The sequence below is a fragment of the Sus scrofa genome, chromosome X, assembly GCF_000003025.6.
Source record: "Sus scrofa isolate TJ Tabasco breed Duroc chromosome X, Sscrofa11.1, whole genome shotgun sequence".
Taxonomy (NCBI): domain Eukaryota; kingdom Metazoa; phylum Chordata; class Mammalia; order Artiodactyla; family Suidae; genus Sus; species Sus scrofa.
In genome coordinates this window covers 86,476,815-86,498,021 of record NC_010461.5, presented here as the reverse complement: position 1 = coordinate 86,498,021, position 21,207 = coordinate 86,476,815, and the positions used below count along the sequence as shown (strand labels likewise).

General features: G+C 35.7%; 1 long non-coding RNA gene across 1 annotated transcript in view; it reads left to right on the top strand.

Annotated features, from left to right (window-relative positions):
• Positions 1-20,263, top strand: part of LOC110257766 — a 32,380-nt gene extending 12,117 nt beyond the window's left edge. The window contains exon 3 of the long non-coding RNA XR_002340732.1: positions 19,218-20,263. This is a non-coding gene — a long non-coding RNA (uncharacterized LOC110257766). The remainder of the gene's footprint in view (positions 1-19,217) is intronic.

The window sequence follows — 21,207 nt, the reverse complement described above, 5'->3', positions numbered from 1 at the left end:
ATTTCTATTTCTGATCTTTCATTGTTACTATATAGAAATGCAGTTGATTTCTGTGTATTAATTTTGTATCCTGCCACTTTGCCAAATTCATCGATGAGCTCTAAGATTTTTCTGGTAGCGTCTTCAGGATTTTCTAGGCATACTATCATGTCATCTGCAAATAGTGATAGTTTTACTTCTTCCTTTCCAATTTGGATTCCTTTTATTTCTTTTACTTCTCTGATTGCTGTGGCTAGGCTAGGGACTTCCAAAATTATGTTGAATAGTAGTGGTGAGAGCAGACATCCTTGTCTTGTTCTTGATCTCAGCGGGAATTCTTTCAGCTTTTCATCATTGAGAGTAATGTTAGCTCTGGGTTTGTCATGTATGGCCTTTATTATGTTGAGGTAGGTTCCCTCTATGTCCACTTGCTGAAGAGTTTTTATCAGAAATGAGTGTTGGATTTTGTCAAAGGCTTTTTCTGCATCTTTTGAGAGGATCATATGGTTTTTCTTCTTCAGTTTCTTAATGTGGTGTAGCACACTGATTGGTTTTCAGATATTGAAGAATCTTTTCATTCCTGGGATAAATCTCACTTGATTATGATGTACAATATTTTTAATGTATTATTAGATTTGGTTTGCTAGTATTTTGTTGAGGATTTTTGCATCTATGTGAAATTGGTCTTTAATTTTCTCTTTTTGTGGTGTCTTTGTCTGGTTTTGTTATCAGGGTAATGGTAGCCTCATAGAATGGGTTTGGGAGTGTTCCTTCCTCTGCAATTTTTTGGAATAGTTTCTGAAGGATAGGTGTTAGCTCTTCTCTAAATGTTTGATAGAATTTGCCTGTGAAGCCATCTGGTCCTGGACTTTTATTTGTTGGAAGTTTTTTAATAACTGTTTCAATTTCAGTACTTGTGTTTGGTCCATTCATCTTTTCTATTTCATCTTGGTTTAGTCTTGAAAGGTTGCACTTTTCTAAGAATTTGTCCATATCGTCTAGGTTTTACATTTTATTGCATGCAACTATCCAAATAGTTACATGTAGTAGTCTCTTATGATCCTTTGTATTTCTGTGATGCCCATTGTAACTTCTTTTTCATTTCTGATTTTTATTGATTTGAATCCTCTCACTTTTTTTCTTGATAAGTCTGGCTAAGGGTTTATCAATGTTGTTAATCTTTTCAAATAACCAGCTTTTAATTTCATTGATATTTTCTATGGTTTTCTTCGTTTCTATTTAATTGATTTCTGCTCCGATCTTTATGATTTCTTTCCTTCTGCTAACTTTGGGTCTTGTTTGTTCTTCTCTCTCTAGCTGCTTTAGATGTAAAGTTAGGTTGTTTGAGCTTTTTCCTGTTTCCTGAGGTAGGCTCGTATTGCCTCTTAGAACTGCTTTTGCTGCATCCCATAGGTTTTGGAGTGTTGTATCTTTGTTGCCATTTGCTTCCATGTATTTTTCAATTTCCTCTTTGATTTCTTCAGTGATCCATTGGTTGTTTCGTGGCATGTTGTTTAGTCTCCATGTGTTTGTGTTTTTGCAGTTTTTTTCTTGTTGATTTCCATTGTATAGCATTATGGTTGGAAAAGATGCTTGATATGATTTCAGTTTTCTTAAAGTTATTGAGGCTTGATTTGTGGCCCGGATTGTCATCAATCCTAGAGAATGTTAGTTTCTCTTTTTAAAGACTCATTTTAGATTCTCTTTTGAAGGCCATTTAAATGTTACATTCTTCTTTCTAAGTGGGCTCTAACTTCAGAGACATAAGTTTGGAACTTGCTTACTGATAGGTTTATTCAGATAAAAACTGAGATAGTTACTTTTCTGTCTAAAAAAATCTAACTTTTTGCAATTTTTATAGCATTCAAGGACCAACAGTGAATTTCCTTTATTTTCTCTTTTACTTTCACACAAGGGACATTCTATCTGCTATCTTTTTACCGTACTGAAGTAAAATGCTATAGGTTATATTAACTATCTCTACTCCAAGGTTAATATATTTCCTCCAATTAATAGAATTCAGAATAATGAGGCTTACATTGTAGTTTCCAAATGCTCACCTTTCAGGTCATAGTGGTCCCTTTCCAAAGCTTCTTGGGTGGTACTCTAATGATACTTAAAAATGAAAGTAAGTGATCAAAAGAAAAAGGAAGAAGCAAGTTGAAACAAGGAGTGTTAATTGGGATGGATATTTTTCACAAGGAATAGAAGCTAGTATGACAGAAATGCAAAGATGTGGACATTCCTGAAATATTTTTCTAAAAGATTTATTTGTTTATTTATTTGGTTCTGGAACATAGCAAAAACTAAAAGGCCCACATGAAAAGTACACTTATAATTTTCATCTTTTTTGTTTGTTTGGTTTTGGACATGTCCATGGCATGTGGAAGTTCCTGGGGCCAGGAATTGAACCCATACCACAGCAGCGACATGCTGTGAGCATTAGTCCTTGACCCAGACTCTCTTGGTTCTATTTTCTGTCACTTTCTACCTGTGTGTTATCACTGAACTAGTCACTTACTTTTATGGGCTTTGATTTCTTCTCTAAAAGAAAGGATATCTACAAAAATATTGAGAGGTTTAAATATGATATGAAAAGCAAATAAATGCACAGTGCGTAGAACACAGTAGGTACTTAATGCGATGTAGGTCCCTCCCCATTGGTACCATTGTAGGTGGCCATGAAAAGCATGAAGAACACTTTGTCAAAGTAGAAACTCTATTTTGTCTTACTTGTTGAATCCTACTTTTGCAAAATGTCAAGATCCCCTAAGTATCGTCTGGATTTTGCAGTTTGGTTAAGATGGTGATTACCAAGGCTGGTTTATAATGAAAATTGAAATGATTAGTGTAAAGCATTGCTCAGTTTTCCTTATGGATCTCTCATGGAACTGCACACATGTTGGAAGAAACTAACCTTCAGAAAGAAGAATGTTCTTTCATTAAGCTTATGGGAGCAACTGAGCACTCCTATAAAAAAGCCTCCAAACAAAGGCATTGTCACTTCTGATAACTTTTTCTATGTGTGTTGATATTTCTGTTGCCTTTGAGTAGCTCTTGATATTTTAATATGTTTAGGTAAATTTGATAGGCCATTTCCTAGCAAAGTAGGGCTTAGCTATAACAGAGCCCAGTGGTTTCTGTATGTGGACCTTAACACATCAGTTATCTTCCAAGGTTTGCTTTTAGAATGCTTGAAATGCACATATATTTATTGATATCAACCTCATCTCTGGTTATAACTAAAAAATGAAGATTTCATGTCTTAATGATATTCTTGCCTTTCCAAACTAGGCATTATCTTCCAAGTATCCCTTATGTTCTATGTTTCTTTTGCCTTTTAAGACATTCATGGAAGCTCTTCCAGAAGTAAGAGGCTTTCAAGGTTCTATTACAAACATGGTTTAATTACTTATGTAGGACAAAGTGTAAATAACAGATCATAGATGTTATAGCCATAGCTCAGCCTTCCTACATTGCAGCCCCAGTTATAAGGATTTTTCTGTGATGCCTATCAGCATTAGGTTTACATGCCTACCCATATTTTAAACATAGATCTGAGGGCTTCTGCAAAGTTGAGGTGGTAAACTTAACATGCAGAAGTATGCAGACAGATTGATTATGGAGGCTTTCTCTTTCAAAATATCCCAGAGAACTTAGAGAATCTTAATGATTAAGTTTAACCAAAGTCAAGGAATCATTTGGGCCCCAGCTCAGTGGGTACAATAATAGACATATTCCAAGTTGAGCCTGGAATTGAAATGAGGGGTAAAAGGAATACGAGTAAGTTTTGTTCATTTTCCTTTTCTTCTTTCATACAGACATGTTCCCCATTCTCATAGAAGAGTCATTCAGAGGAAAAAAAAGAGAGAGAGATAAAGCAAAGGAAAAGTGGGGGAAAACAAGAAGGCAGAGAATAGAGAAAATATCAAGATAAAATTAAGTGGGGTGTCACATTGGGATTTGGGCAGCAAAAGAAAAGGAAACTTGGGACTAGGAACTCAAGAGACTGTGGTGGTCTTAAGGGTCTAGCTGGAAAGTAGTTGGTTGGCTTTGAGAAGGTGCTGGGAAATTGAGCTCACAAGAGAACTAGAATTATACTTTTCTTTGTTAAAATCAAATTTAAGTACTAGTCTTGGTTTTTGGTTATAAAAAATGTGGCTGCCTGATGGGAGGGGGAGGGAGTGGGAGGGATCGGGAGCTTGGGCTTATCAGACACAACTTAGAATAGATTTACAAGGAGATCCTGCTGAATAGCATTGAGAACTTTGTCTAGATACTCATATTGCAACAGAACAAAGGGTGGGGAAAAAATGTAATTGTAATGTATACATGTAAGGATAACCTGACCCCCTTGCTGTACAGTGGGAAAATAAAAAAAAAAATTAAATTAAAAAAAGAAAAAAAAATTTTCTCCAACTTTATATAGGACTAGGACTCACTGAAATCATTTTCTTTTCTCATTTCTAGTATCTGATCAGCTGGTTTATTGAATCAGCCATTTGTATAATCAAGGTCAGTGATCTCACTGTTAGACATTTATTTCTTTCTGTATTGTACTTATCTATGCAAATTATCAGTGTATTAATTACAGTATCTTGATCAGCTTAAAGAAGATAAACCCCATAATGCCTAAAGAAAATTCAGGTGATTACCATCACTGTACCTTTGGAAATAGTCATGTATGCAATCCTCAAGGAATTTAAAATCTAACTGCTATTCTTCTAGTAGTTTACCAACTTGTAAAATCCCCTTGATATCTCAGTTACTATTGGCTAGGTTATGCCATAATAATCACAATACTTTCTACCCAACCTAAGCAGTTTTTTAACTCTGGAAATGTTACTTAACAGACTGAGCCTTGGGACTTCCTGTTGTGGCCCAGCAGAAATGAATCTGACTAGTGTCCATGGGGATGCAGGTTTGATATCTTGTCTTGCTCAGTGGGTGGGGGATCTGTTGTTGCTGTGAGCTGTGGTATAGGTTGCATTCACGGCTTGGATCCCGTGTTGCTGTGGCTGTGGTGTAGGCCAGTGGCTGTAGCTCTAATTTGACCCCTAGCCTGGGAACTTCCATGTGGTGCAGGTGCAGCCCTAAAAAGCAAAAAAAATGACAACAAAAGAGACTGAGCCTTATTAAAGTTCTCATCTGTATAAAGGATAATATTTATCTTACAGGGTAATTATAATAATCAATGGGGTAAAATATATGTGGTGGAAACCATGAAATGTTTCCCCAAATTCTGTACTGTACTTTCTTTTTTAAAAACATTAATTTTAGAAGTATAGATGATTTATAACATTGTGTTAATTTCTGCTATACATCCAAGTTACTCACATATATATTTATATATATTCTTTTTCATATTTTTATCCATTATGGTTTATGACAAGATGTTGAATATAGCTCCCTGTGCAACAGTAGGACCTTTTTGTTTATCCATATGATATATAATAGTTTGAATCTCCTACCCAAACTCCCAAGACTTCCCCTCCCCACACCCCTTCTCTTTGGTTACCACAAATCTCTTCTCTATGTCTGTGAGTCTGTTTTTGTTTTGAGATATGTTTATTTGCATCGTATTTTAGACTCCACATATCAGCGATATCATACAGCATTTGTCTTTCTTTTTCTGATTACTTCACCTTCTAGGATAATCTCTAGCTCTGTACACATTGCTGCAAGTGGCATTATTTCATTAATTTGATGGCTGGATAACATTCCACTGTACATAAATACCAAATCTTTTTTTTTTTGTCCTTTTGCCTTTTCTAGGGCCACTTCCTGCGGTATATGGAGGTTCCCAGACTAGGGGTCTAATCAGAGCTGTAGCCTCTGGCCTATGCCAGAGCCACAGCAACATGGGATCTGAGCTGTATCTGCACCCTACACCACAGCTCATGGCCATGCCGGATCCTTAACCCATTGAGCAAGGCCAGGGATAGAACCCACAACCTCATGGTTCCTAGTTGTATTCGTTAACCACTGCACCACGATGGGGACTTCAATACCACATCTTCTATATCCATTCTTCTGTCAGTGGACATTTAGGTTGCTTCCATTGTAAATAGTGCTGCTATGAAATTAGGATGCGTGTATCTTTTCAAATTATAGTTTTATCTGGATATATGACCAGAAGTGGCAGTGTTGGATCATATGGCAATTCTATTTTAGTTTTTAAAGGAAACTCCATACTGTTTTCCATAGTGGTTGTACCAATTTACATTCCCACCAACAATGTAAGAGGATTCCTTTTGCTTTGCAACCTCTCCAGCGTTTATTATTTGTAGATTTTTGATGATGACCATTCTGATCAGTGTGAAGTGGTACCTCATCGTAGCTTTTGATTTGCATTTCTCTATTATTTAGGGATGATGAGCATTTTTTCATGTACCTATTGGTCATCTGAATGTCTTTGGAGAAATACCTATTTATGTCTTCTGTCCATTTATTGACTGGGTTGTTTCTGTTTTTTTGTTGTTGAATTGTATAAGCTGCTTGTGTATTTTGGAAACAAAATGCTTGTCTGTTGCCTCATTTGCAAATATTTTCTCCCAATCTATATATCGTCTTTTTTTTTTTCCTTTTATGACAGCCCCTGCAGCATATGACATTCCCAGGCAGCTGCAATCCTATGCCATGGCCATGGCAAAACCGGATCCAAGTCACTTCTGTGACCTATACTTCAGATTGTGACAACACTGGATCCTTAACCCACTGAGCAAGGCCAGGGATTGAACCCTCATTGTCATAGAGACAACATGGGGATCTTTACCTGCTGAGTCACAACAGGAACAACTGATTTTTCATTTTGTTTATGGTTTCCTTTGCTATGCAAAAGCTTATAAGTTTGATTACATCCCATTTGTATATTTTTGTTTTTATTTTTATTGCCTTAGGATGAAGACCTAACAAAACATTGATAAGATTTATGTCAGAGAATGTTTTGCCTATGTTTCTCTTCTAGTTTTACGGTGTCTTGTCTTATATTTAAGTCTTTATGCCATCTTGAGTTTATTTTTGTGTATGTGAGGGTGTGTTTTAACTTTGTTGATTAAGTGCAGCTCTCCAGCTTTCCCAAACAAAATTTGCTGAACAGATTGTCTTCTCTCCATTGTGTATTCTTGCCTCCTTTGTCTAAGATTAATAGACCATAGGTGTATGGGTTTATTTCTGGTCTCTATTCCATTCCATTGATCCATTTGTCTGTTTTTCTGCTAATGCGAAGCTGTTTTGATTATTATGGCTTTATAGTATTGTCTGAAGTCTGGGAGGATTATGCCTCCTGCTTTGTTCTTTTTCCTCAGGATTGCCCTGGCAAGTCTGAGCCATTTATAGTTCCATATAAATTTTAGGATTATTTCTTTAGTTCTGTGAAAAATGTCATGGGTAATTTGATAGGGATCACATTAAATCAGTAGATGTTCTGAGTAGCATGGCAATTTTAACAATATTAATTCTTCCAATCCAAGAGCATGGAATATCTTTCCATTTCTTTGAATCATCTTCAATTTCCTTTATTAATGTTTTATAGTTATATCGGCATATGTCTTTCATCTTCTTGGTGAGATTTATTCCTGAGTGATGTTTATTCTTGATACAGTTTTAAAAGGGATTTTTTTACATTCCTTTTCTGATATTTCATTGTTAGTGTAAAGAAATGCAGCATATTTCTGTGTGTTGATCTTGTATCCTGCTACTTTTCTGAATTTGTTTATAAGTTATAGTAGTTTTGTGTGGAGTCTTTAAGGTTTTTCTATATATAGTATCATATAATCTGCATATAATGAAAATTTTACCTCTGCCAATTTGAATACATTTTTATTTCCTTTTCTGGTCTGATTGCTGTGACTTCCAATATTATGTTGAAGTGAAGTGGTGAGAGGGAGCATCCTTTTCTTATTTCATATTTTAGTGTGAAGGATTTCCAGCTTTTCCATTGAGTATTATATTGGCTGTATTTTGTCATAAATATCTTTTATTATGTTGAGATATATTCCCTCTAAACCCACTTTTGTAAGGGTTTTTTTTAAAATCACAAATGGAAGTTGAATTTTATCACATGCTTTTTTTCCCCTGCATCTATCCATATGATCATGTGGTTTTTGTCTTTTTTTGATGTGGTGTACCATATTGATTTTGCATATGTTGGACCATCCTAGTGATCCTGGGATGAATCTAACTTGGTCTTGGTGTATGATTTTTTTAAAATGTGTTCTTGGATTCAGTTTGCTAATATTTTGCTGAGAATTTTTCATACTCATATACTCATCAAAGATATTTGCCTATAATTTTCTTCTTTGGTAGTGGCTTTGGTTTTGATATCAGGGTAATGATGTCTTCATAGAATGTCTTTGGGAGTGTTCCTTCTTTAGTCTTTTGGAAGAGTTTAAGAAAGATCAGTGTAAGTTCTTCTTCTCTGTATGTTTCATAGAATTCCCCAATGAGGCCATCTGGTCCTGGAATTTTGTTTGCAGGGATGTGTTTTTTTGTTGTTGTTGTTTTTTTTTTTTTTAATTACAGATTGTATTTCACTTCTAGTGATTGGTCTTTTCAAGTTATCTCTTCTTGATTCAGTTTTTGTGGGCTGTAGTTTCTAGAAAGTCATCTATTTCTTCTAGGTTGTAGAATTTGTTGGCATATAATTGTTCATAGTATTCTTTTTTTTTTCTATTTCTGCAGGATAGTTTGTTATTTCTTCTCTTTCATTTCTTATTTTGTTTATTTGAGTCCCCTCTTTTTTCTTCTTGGTGAGCCTGGCCAGAGATTGTCAATTTTGTTTACTTTTTCAATGAACCAGCCCTTGGTTTTATTGATTTTTTTCCCTATTTTTTTTAAAACTCTTATTTCCTCTCTGGTCATTATTATCTCCTTCTACTGACTTTCGATTTTGTAGGTTTTTCTTTTTCTATTTCTTTTAGGTAGGGAGTTAGGTTGTTTATTTCAGATTTTTCTTATTTCTTAAAGAAATTCTGTATCACTATAAACTTCTCTCTAAAAACTACTTTTTCTGTATCCTGTATATTGTATATTGTTTTCATTGTCATCTCCCTCAAGGTATTTTTAAATTTCTGCTTTGATTTTATCATTCACCCACTGGTGTTTTAGAGCATGTTGTTTAGTCTTCATGTTATTGTTTTTTCCCCCTCATTTATTTTTTTGTGTGGTTGATTTGTAGTTTCCTGCTGTTGTGATCAGAAAAGATGCTTAAAATTATTTCTAGACTTTAAATTTGTTGAAGCTTGTTTTGTGGCTTACTATGTGGTCAGGCCTAAGGAATGTTCCATGTGTACTTGAAAAGAACATGTGTTCTGCTTTTTTTGGATGTAATGTCCTGAAAATATCAATCAAGTTTAAATATTCTATTGTATCATTTAGGATCTCTGTTGCCTTATTGATTTTCTGTGTCAAAAAACTATCCACTGATGTCAGTGGGTTGTTAAAGTCTCCTACTATTATTGTATTCCCATTAATTTCTTTTCTTTATTATTTCTATATTCTTTATGTCTGTTAGTATTTGTTTTATGTGTTTGGATACTCCTATATTGGGTGCATGTATGTTGACAAGTATAATATCCTCTTCTTGTATTGATCCTTTTATCATTATATAGTGTTTTTATCTTTCTTCATGGCTTTTTGTTTTAACATCTCTTTTTATCTGATACCCATATTGTGACCCCCCCCTTACATGTCATTTCCGTTTGAATGAAATACATTTTTTATCTCTTCACTTTCAATCTATGTGTCCTTTGCCCTAAAGAGAGACTATTGTAGGCAACATATTATAGGCTCTTTTTTTAATCCAATCTGCTATTCTTTGTCTTTTGATTGTAGCAATTAGTTCATTGACATTTAAGGTAATTATTGATATTTATTGCCATTTTAAACCTTGTTTTCCTGTTGATTTTATATTTCTTCTTTGTCCCTTTATTTTCTTTTTGTGTTTTGATGATTTTCTGTTGTATTATGCCTATGTTATCTTTGTGGTTTTTGTGAATCTATTATGTTATTGATTTGGGGTTGCCATGTTTTTGAAATATGTTAACCCTTTGCTATATCTGCTTGCTTTATACTTGTAGTCATATAGGCTCAAACACATTCTAGAAAAAAAATCTATGTTTTCTTACTCTCCTCTCCCATATTTTATGATTTTGATGTCCTCTTTTACATCTTGTGTTCATCCTTTCGCTGTTTATTATGGTTATCTTTCCTTTCACAGAAAATTTTTGATTTTTTGTAGTGCTGTCTTCTGGCTTAAGTGATTTGATTTCCAATTGTGAGTTTATTTTTCCTGCAAATTCTTATTTTCTGTTTAGAATAGACTTCAGTATTTCCTTTGGGATAGGTTTAGTATTGCTCTAGTCTTTTAGTTTTTGCTTGTCTGAGAAATTCGTTCTCTCTCCTATTCTAAATGATAATCTTGCAGCATAGAGTATCCTAGGTTGCAGGTTTTTCTCTTTCTGGACTTTGAATATATCTTGCCACTCACTTCTGTCCTGAAACATTTCTATAGAGAAATCAGGTGATAATCTTTTGAAGGTTCCCTTGTGATTAACTCTTTGTTTTTCTCCTGCTGTCTTTAGAATCCTCTCTTTATCTTTAAATTTTGCCATTTTTATTGTAATATGTCTTCACATAGGTCTGTTTGGGACCTTCTGTGCTTCCTTTGTCTGGATATCTGTTTCCTTCTTTAGATTTTGGAAGTTTTCAGCCATGATTTCTTCAAATATATTTTCAATCCCCCATTCTTTCTCCTCTCCATCTGGGATCCCTATTGTGTATAGATTGAAATGCTTTATATTATCCCACAGGTCTCTCATATTGCTTTCACTTATTTACATTTGGGTGTCTGTCTCCTATTCTCATTGAGTGATATCCATTATTCTATCTCCCAGATAACTTATTTGTTCTTCTGCATTATTCATTCTGATATTCATTGCCTTTAGCTCATCTTCCATCTCTGAAATTTTTTTGGCTTTTGTCTCTGCAAATGAATTTTCAATTTTTCTTGGCTCCTTCTTGTAATTTCTAGTTTCTTTTTATAGTAACCAACATTTCTATTGATATCATTTCTTAATTCCTCCACTATTTTCATTATCTCCTTTTTGAACTTAGTGTCTATTAGACTGAAAAAGTCTGTTCCACTGTTTTTTGATGGGAATTCCCTTGACTTTTTATTCAAGAGTGGTTCCTCTCCTTCATTTTGCTTATGTTTCTCCTAAAATCATAGAACAAAGAAAATAATTATCTATTGTGTTCTTGTTAAGCTAGTTTTGGAAACGTCCCTGTGTGTCCTGCATGGGTTTATTATTTAACTTTTTCATCTGTGGGCTGTTTTTAGTATGGATGCCTGCCACCTCTTTCCTCAGTGTATGCTGGCTGTTATCCCCTTGACAGGAGGTGTGACTGGTGTTGTGGTGACCAGAGCCTGCACTGGATATTGAGTTGTCTGCGTTGTTGCTCTATGGTTGTCACTTTCCTATAAGGGATAGGATTGGCTCCCTAGTTGTTGTTAATAAAACCCCAAGATCCATTCCTGAGCTGTGGTGTGAGGTAGGTGGTATTAGAGCAATCCCACTGGGAGAGGAGCCACAGAATATTCCCCCACTGGAGATGTTTATTGGTGAGTGTGCTCTGTTATGTCACTTGACACTGGTTATGTGGGCTCACAAAGTACACCACTGTTGGCACTGCCCTTGGTCCCACCTCAACTGTGGGAATGCCAGCAATCAGCAGTGGTATCTCTCAGGTGTTGTTTTCACAAGGTCATCAGCCTTGATCCACTGCAGTCAGTTTCCTGGACTGCAATAGTTGTGCACCTGGACCCACTATGAGAAATATGGAGGCAGCTCAGACCCTGGTCTGGCCAAGCCCCCGTGTACATGCACCCACAAAACCCACAGCTGCTAAGGCGAGGCCTATCCAGCCACGGGACCAGCCATTGTCTGTTAAGATTTCCACATTTGCTGAATTTACAAAGCCAGTGGTAGAGGTGTAAGTCCACAGCTTGTGTAGCTACTAGGAGAGATTTCAGCCCTGATTCCTAAATCATGAAGCCCCTGGGACTCAGCCATGGTTTCAGCCCCCACTCTGCATGTGGGAAACCCACTAGCATCTGCTTCCATGGCCCTCTGACATGGCAGTTTGGATACACTCTCCCAGAACCCAAGGAGGTGGTGGCCAGCACATGGAGAAAGAGGCTGCTGTGGTGGCCTCATCTGTGATACATCACTTAGCAGTGGTTCTTCACTTTTCTGGTGGGCCCAGGATTCTTACATAAACAACCCTGGTGGTACCTGTAGCACACTCCAGCCGCTTCAGGCTCACTCTGTGCAGCCAAGAGTAGTCTTCTCCCTAGGTCTGTCCTCTAAACTCCTGAGTTCCAGTCTCTGCTCGTACCAACAGAAGTGTGTCTCAGGCTGGGGCATGGAAAGTGGTGACACAGATAGTTTATATAGGTATCTCTCTGTTCTGCCCGCCACAAACCATTTTTTGGCTCTCCTCTGAGCATCTGAAGCTCCTTTATTTTTTGTCCTGCCTGATCTCCCCACCAGTGAAGGATTCCCAGGATGCAGGAACTTCTCTTCTCCCTCAGTTCCCTCCAATGGGTGTAGGTCCTGTCCTGCTTCCTCTTTTTTTCCCCTTTCACCTACCCAGCTATGTGGAGATATTTTTTGTCCTTAACAGAGTTTAGGGTCTTCTGATAGTGTTCAGTAGGTGTTATGTGAGAATTGTTCCATTTGTAAATGTATTTTTGATGTATTTGTGGGAAGAGGTGTGTTCCACATCCTACTATTCCATTATCTTGACTGGAGTCCTTATCCTTCTTTATAGTATAATGATTAATTTTATTTTACCACACAGCCATTTAGAATAAAGACCTCATTTTCCAGTCCCTTTTCAATCTGAGTATGGCCATGTGACTAAGTTCTGACCAAAGGGATCATGTTGTAGAGGAAAGAACTGGCAAGGAACAGAGAGAAACATCCAGCCAACTGCCAGCAAAGAACTGAATCCTGCCAACTGTGAGTAAGGTTGAAAGCAGATTCCTTCCCAGTCAAGCTTTCACATGAAACACAGCCTCAGCCAACACCTTGATTGCAACCTTGTGTGGGAATATGAGACAGAAATTGCAATTAATCCATGCTTAGATTCGTGACTCACAGAATTGTGAGTCATCTTAAGTTGTTCGATGTTGGGAAAATTTATAATGCAGCAATAGGTAATTGAAACAGGGGATACATTGTGAGTGGAATATAAGAATTCCATGAAGAATCCTTAAGGAGAGAGAGTGTGCTCTCCTGCTCCTATTTCTTGATAGCTGGAAGAAGAATGCAATGACTGGAACCATGGCAGATATATTTTGAATTATGAAGTGACAAAATAACAGAACCACAAGTAACCAGGGAAGTGAATTCCTGACAATATCATGTAAAATACTTAGATTATCTATACCTGCCTATACAACAGAAAAATATCAACTTATTTATTTTGTTTAGTTTTTGTTTATTTTAAAATTGTTCTTAGGACTCCTGTCATTTGAAGACAAACCTAGTCCTAACTAATTATGATGTCTGATAATACTGTTAACTCTTGATAAATATTTAATAAATACTAGTTTTCCTTTTGTGCATCAAAAATAATAAAATACCTAGGAATAAATTTACCCAGTGAGGAGGCAAAAGTCCTGTATCTAAAACCTCTTAAGACATTAATGAAGGAAATTGAAGATGACACAAATGAATAGAAATATATTCCATGTTTCCATGCTCAGGGATTTGAAGAATTAATATTTTTGAAATATCCATACTACCCAAAGCAATATACAGATTCAGGAGTTCCCTTCATGGCTCAGTGGTTAACAAACCCAACTAGTATCCATGAGGACACAGGTTCAATCCCTGGCCCCACTCATTGGGTTAAGGATCTGGTGTTGCCATGAGCTATGGTGTAGTTCACAGATGCTGCTCAGGTCCAGCATTGCTGTGGCTGTAGTGTAAGCTGGCAGCTGTAGCTCTGATTTGACCCCCAGTCTGTGAACCTCCATATGCTGTGGATGTGGCTCTAAAAAGACAAAAAAAAAAAAAGCAATCCACAGATCCAGTGAAATTACCTTCAAAATCCCAATGGAATTTTTCATAGAAATGGTAAAAACACCTAAAATGTCTATGGAGCCACAAAAACCCCAAATAGCTAAATCAGTCTTAAGAACCGTGCCAGTATAACATGCACCCTGGTTTCAAACTATACTACAAAGGTATAGTAGTCAAAATAGTATGGTTTTGGCATTAAAAAAGACAGATCAGTGGGAGAGGATAGAGAGCTAAGAAGTAAACCCACATATATATGGTTAACTTGTGCCAAAAGAGCCAGAAATATACAACGGGAAAAGGACAATCTTTTAAATAAATGCTATTGGGAAAAATGGAGAGCCACATGCAAAATAATAACACTGGATTTCTATCTTGTACCGTATACAAAAATTAACTCAAAATGGATTGCAACTTGAATGTGATATGGTACACCTTTAAATTCCTGGAAGAAAACAGGTGATATAAGCTCCTTGACATCAGTCTTGGTGATGATATTTTTGAAACTGACAACAAAAGCAAAGGGAATAAAAGCAAAAATAAACAAGTAGGACTACATCAAACTGGAAAGCTTTTGCACATTTTGCACAAAATGGCAAGCTACTAATGGGAGAAAATGTTTGCATCATATATCTGATAAGAGGTTAATATCCAAAATATATAAAGAAGCCATACAACTCAATAGCAAAAACTCAATTTGATTTTAAAATGGGCAAGAAGATCTGAAAAAACATTTTACTGAAGAAGACTCGCAGGTGGCTAACAGGTACATGAAAAGGTGTTCAACATCACTTATCAGGGAAATGCAAATCAAAACCACAGTGAGATATCACCTCACCTATGTTGGAATGGCTGTCATCCATAAAGACAAAAAACAACAATTGTTGGCCATGACGTAGAGAAAAGGGATCCCTTGTGCACTGATGATAATGTAATTAGTGCAGCCACTATGGAAAACAGTATGATATTTCTCAAAAACTTAATATAAGAACTACCACATGATCCAGAAATTCCACCTCTGAGTGTTTACCAGAAGAAAATGAAAACATTGACTCAAAAAGATATTTTCACCCTTGTGTTCATTGCAGCATTATTACTGTAGTAAAGATATGGAAACCACTTAAATGTCCATGGATAGATGAATGGATAAAGAAAACATTACATACACACAGTGGAATATTATTCAGCCATAAAAAGAATGAAATCTTGCCATTTGCAACAACATGGATAGAACTTAAGGGCATTATGCTTAGTGAAATCAGTCAGATAAAGACAAATACCATATGATCTCACTTATGTGTGGAAACTAAAAAAAGAAAGGAAAAAAAAACAGGCTCAAAAATACAGAGAACAGATTGGTGGTTGCCAGAGGCCTGGGGTAGGGAGTGGGTTAAATGGGTAAAGAGAGTCAAAAGTTACAAACTTCCATTTAAAAATAAGTATGTAATAGGGATTTAATGTATATAATGGTTACTATAGTTAATAATACTGTATTGCATATTTAAAAGTTTCTAAGAGTATGTTCTAAAAGTTCTCAACACAATAAAAATAATGAAACTATGTATGGTGACAGATATTAAGTAGACATCTGTGGCGGTCATTTAGAAATTTCTACAATTAACAAATCATGTTGTACACCTGAAACTAATAAAATGCTGTATGCCAATTATACCTCAATAATTAAAAAATCTGGTTTTCTTTCTACTCCAAATGTCATGGAATAATGAATAAAATATACCTTGTGTTAAAGGTCTTATCTTTCAGGAATATACAGTCTCATTTCAAAATGGTCTTAACTGTTTAGCTAAATTGTTTTCTCACTAAGCTCTATTCTCGGCTGTCTCTCTTTACAATTACATATACCAGATTCTCTAAAGAAATCTTTTTTGTAATGGGAACAATTTATTTTGTGATAGAAATATTCACTCCTAATTCTATCCATTGGTTAAAAAAATGGAACTTTCTGTATATTCCTATTTAAATAAGAATATTTGCATATATAATGTGTTCTCGTTTTATCACTGGCAATTTTCAACTTACCCAAGTCCCTTACAATCTTGGAGCCTCAGTCTCTCCCCATTGGCAAAAGGGAAGTAATTATATTACTCTCCTCACAGTGTAGACTAAATGAGATAATATACCTAAAATATTTAGCATAGTGTTCTACAAAAATACTATATAAATTCAAGTAAAATGTTATTCAAAATGTTATTAATACATTTCTCTAGGGCAAAGTTTTTAGTTGATCCTGGCCTGTTATCAAGTTCTGAATTCCTCTGGAGACAATGCCAAAACCTCAAAGAATGAGTCTAATGTTTAAATTCTCAGGTACTAAAGCAGACTAATAGGGTATTTTTTTTTTTTTTGTCAGAGGATAGACTTTCTCAAGCACCCATCAAATTCCTCTCCATGAAGGAAGGCACCATAATTATGTATATGGTAGGCCCAATAATGACAATAGATTTTCTGGAAGAACTTCACAAGTGAAAACTTTCTCCAACCTATCTCACCTTTATTCATTATTCCATTATGGTTTCCTGTCTCTTAGCTGTTGAAGAAGCTCTTCCATAAGTCTTGATTTGTATACCCTGACTCATGGAAAGACCTAAATTCCTAGAAACTTCTTCACTAGCTGACCATTGTTACAATTTACAACTTAAACAATATATATAGTTTAGGACAAAATGGTGCTTGAATTTTGGTCTCTCTGGATTTTATGTGCCTTTGGCTGTAGGGCTCATCTGTGGGATAATTAATTTTGGCAAATGTTTGCTGGCTTGGTTTTCTGGAAGTAAGAGATCGTCATATAATCTGGTCCCAGGTTCTTATGAATTTTTCTATGCTGCTCATCCAGCTGCTTTGGCTTGCCAGAGACTCCTCAATGCTAAAAATTTCATACAAATCTCTCCACCCCACCCAAGCATCTTAGTTCCCTCAGGATTGTGCTCAGAATTGAAATCACTGGAAAGTTATTGTAGCTCTAATTGATGATAAAGAGATCCTGAGTTGGCCCCGGGGTTTAACAGGCTCATATATTTTATACATATGAGATTTTGACAGAGAAAATAGCATCTTTAGGCTTTAATGTTAATGAAGAAGTACATTTTTCATAGAGGATAAAGATGTTCTAACTTGTCATCATGAGATTCCAATGTGGAATCTTTTTCTAGTTGAGGGGCTAGATATGGTTATACACTTCACTGTTGTTTTCGATTGAGGGTGTGTGTGTGTGTGTGTGTATAATGTGTGTGTGTGTCTCCAGAATGAGGGTAAACAGCTTTTTTTAAGGCATGATACTTAAGATTTATTGATCATAATTTTTAACCAACAGTGCTGCCCACAGATTTTAATGCTCTAGGTCAGAGACCAACCAAATCTTCCACCAGTTGATGTGATAGCCTACCAAAGTACACTTGAGGTTTATTTTATCTTCTCTCTTATATTGTGGCAAATCCTATCTTGTTCCCACTCATCAGAATGGCCATAACCGTAAAAAACTGAAAATAATTAATTTTGTTGAGGATATAGAGAAAGCAGAACACTCATACTTTGCTTGTAGGAAGGTAAAGTGATGCATCTGCAGGAAAATAATTTAGCAGTTCCCCAAAAAGTTAATAATAGAATTAACATATGACCCAGAAATTCCACTCCTAGGTATATACCAAAAATAATTGAAAATGAGTATTTAAAAAAAGCCTATACATGAATGTGCATAGCAGCACTATTCGCAATAATCAAAAGGTGGAAACAGCCCAACCCAAATGTCCATCAGCTTATGCATAGATAAAATATGGTATATCCATGTGATAGAATATTATTCAGCCATAAAAATAAGTACTGATACTCTCTACAATGTTGAAGGACCTCTAAAAATGTGATGCTAAGTGAAACATGCCAGGCATAAAAAGTCATATACTGAATGATTCCATCTATATTAAATATCCAGAATAGGCAAATATATAGAGCCAGGAAGCAGACTGGTGGTTGCCCAAAGTCTTGGGGGTGGGGCAGGAAGAGTAATGATTGCTAATGGATATGGAGTTTTCTTTTGTTGTGATGAAAATGTTTTGGAGCTAGACAGAGTTGTTAGTCACAACAACATTCTAAGTGTACTAAATGTCACTTAATTGTAAACTTTAGTTAATTTTATATTATGTGAATTTTGCCACAGAAATGTAAAAAATATTCTTTTATTGGTTTATCAAGGAACTCTACTGGTTTCTTTAGAAGGCAGTAGGCTATCATGTTCATATTGCTTTTGTGGAAATATGTGTTATAGCATTGTTCATATTTTGCACCCCAAAATGAACTGTGTTTTAAAAGGCAGAAAAAGACCTCCTTGAGATAAAGGTATATATTTTTAAATAGTGTTAGACAGTGGGGAGCTCCAATGTCCAGTTAAATGGCTCTTAAAGTCTTTTGGGTCAACCTAATCCTTAATTATAATTCTCTTGGGTATTATGGATCATGGGCATTGGAAATCAATGAGTCTACTGAAAAACTAACTTTCTTCTGTTTAATTATTTGCATGTTAGGCTCCAGTACAATATCCTTCCTGTTTGCACTTTTATACACATAAATGTTACCTCATTTCTTGTTCTCTTTGTATTTTCTGTATTTTTTCTTTGGAAAATCCTTCTTCCCCTTGGTCACCTCACAAGGTTTTACTGTTTTTTCAAGACTTAAGTCAAAGTGTCGCTTCTTCAAGAAGATTTAGTTTTTCCTTCTGCTATCCTACCTAATATCTTATATATATATATATCTGTCTGTATTAGTCCACTTAGAACACATAATTATAATTACATGCTTACACTTCTAATTTCCTCACTAGACTGTATTCCTTAAGAATAGGAACCTTATCCATTATGCTCTCTGTTGTGTTCTTTCTTCCTGGTAAGTTGCAGGGCTTATAAGAGGAATTCGTAAATGTGTATTAAGTCATTCAAGTATGCAAAAGGCAGTATGATGTTGGCTTTCTTGGAGGCAGGACAATAATGAAAAGACCCTTGGAAATCTAGCAATATCTGAGAGTAATTTCAGTTGCCATAGAATTCTTTTTGAGAATTTTAGCCTCAAGGAATCCTGTCTCAAAGCCTCAATCATCTATCCTCCTCCCAGGATATAATGTCTCTGCTGTTTTGTTCCCAGATTCTCCAGTCAAGAAAGGTTCCTGATATTTGTGCTGGCAAGAGTATTTCCTGTAGATGCTCTTAATGTAAAATGCAGCATTCTGAGATCATGGGATCTACACTGAAGAACTTTTTTTCTACTTGTATCTGCTGCCATGGCTCAATTTTTCTGAGGACTTGGACACTTCTTTTGTGACCTGATTTTCTCTAAAAAAGACAACTCCCTCATCCCTAGAGCCCTTGAAGGTCTCTAGAAGCTTTAGCAAGGCAGATGAGTCCGCCAACCTAAGCACTCTGCCAGTTTCCATCCTGTACATGTTTTTAACCCTCAGGGTAGAGTGAATGCCTGGAGATACTCTTTCATAACATTTGTTTGGCAAGAAAAATAGAAAAAAATGATAGCAGCCAAGGGTCACAGTTTCTGCATTCTGCAAGAATATCTTTAAGCATATTCTGCCTTTATTTTTGTAAAGTAAAAACTCAGTTTTGTGACAACTCCTTGCATTCTTCATTGTTTTGTTTTGTTCCTAGGATGGGACTATCACAGCTCTAACTGTAGATTGCTTATAGTCTTTGCATTTTTTTAATTTGAAAGTGTTATGCTATATCTCCTACTTTTTTCTCTTATGCATCCCATTTCTATGTTTAATTTTCAATTTCTAGAGGAGGCACTCTTAATTCAGGGATCACTGTCCCTTAATGGCACACATAGATGAGCCTCTAGAAATACATGAACATTCTCAGATTTGTGAGCTAAGCAAAAATATGTATACTTGCATATATGTGCATTTTTTGAGGGATAGAATACATAAATTTCACAAGATTTTCAATACGGTCTATAAGCCAAAATATGTTCAAAATTATCACTGTATACAAAACTAGAGAAATATGCCTTAAGAACTTCTTCAGAGAATGAAATAAGTGTCTCTGTCCTAAAAAGGAGTTTCTTCTTAGGAATATCTTTCCCTTTCTTTGGAGAGTTCTCATGAAATGAGGGTAGAACTTTCTGTATTGTAAAAACTGACTTTGGGATTGCACTCTCTCACCTAGAGATTGAGTCTCCTTCTTCAAGCTGCTGGAACTTAAAGACTACTAGCTGAACTGTTAGAAGTCACATAAAAATCACCAGTTGTAGCTCCTAAAGGAGAAACAGCAAAGGAACTGTTGCTGGACTTATAAATCTTTTTCAAATATTTGAGGTCCAGCTGTTATTTGTAGGTTGCTGGAGAAAATGTTCCAGCATATTAATATCTGTGAATTTATATGTGTAAACCTGTGTACATTTCTTTATCAATCTGCATTTATTCAGCACTCTAAGATGATTTACACCCTCACAGACCCTGAAAACCCTGAGGACAGAGTGTTACACATACTCCCAATTATTTATGCATAAAAATATGAGGTTTGGCCATTGGACCCACTGACATAGCTAAACATTTTTGGCCTCCTCACAAGGTAAAGAGTGGAGATGTGGTGGTTTGTGGACTTACATTCCATAGTCTGCATTGGTCTGTGGGGGAAGTAAAAAGTGGGGAGAAAAAGAGTTTCTTCAACTTCTTAGGCTACTCTCTCTCAGAAACAGGGTTTCATCTATTGAGGTACAACATTATAATTAAAGCATTTTCAGATTTCATCAACTTGGAGCTCTAATTTATTTAATTCATCCCCTTCCCCAACACTATGCATATGCTTGCCTTGGTGAGATGGTGAAGGGTTACATATGAAGTGCTTATATTTCATACTTGGTACATTTTATTTCTTGTCTAGCATCACAAAAGCAGGGATAATGATTTAAACTTTATATGCACAAAGTTTAGCATATAATACTTAATATCAACTGACATTTCAGTTTTCATGTTGATTAGTAATTTCTGAACTTCGGTGATTTAAAATAATATCTCTGACTCCTAGGGATAGGGTGGTTGGACTTTCTTTTGAAAGTATAAATCCGAGGAACAGAGATCTTTGGGTAAATGTGGCTTTGGATAGCCAAATTCAGGCATACTTTT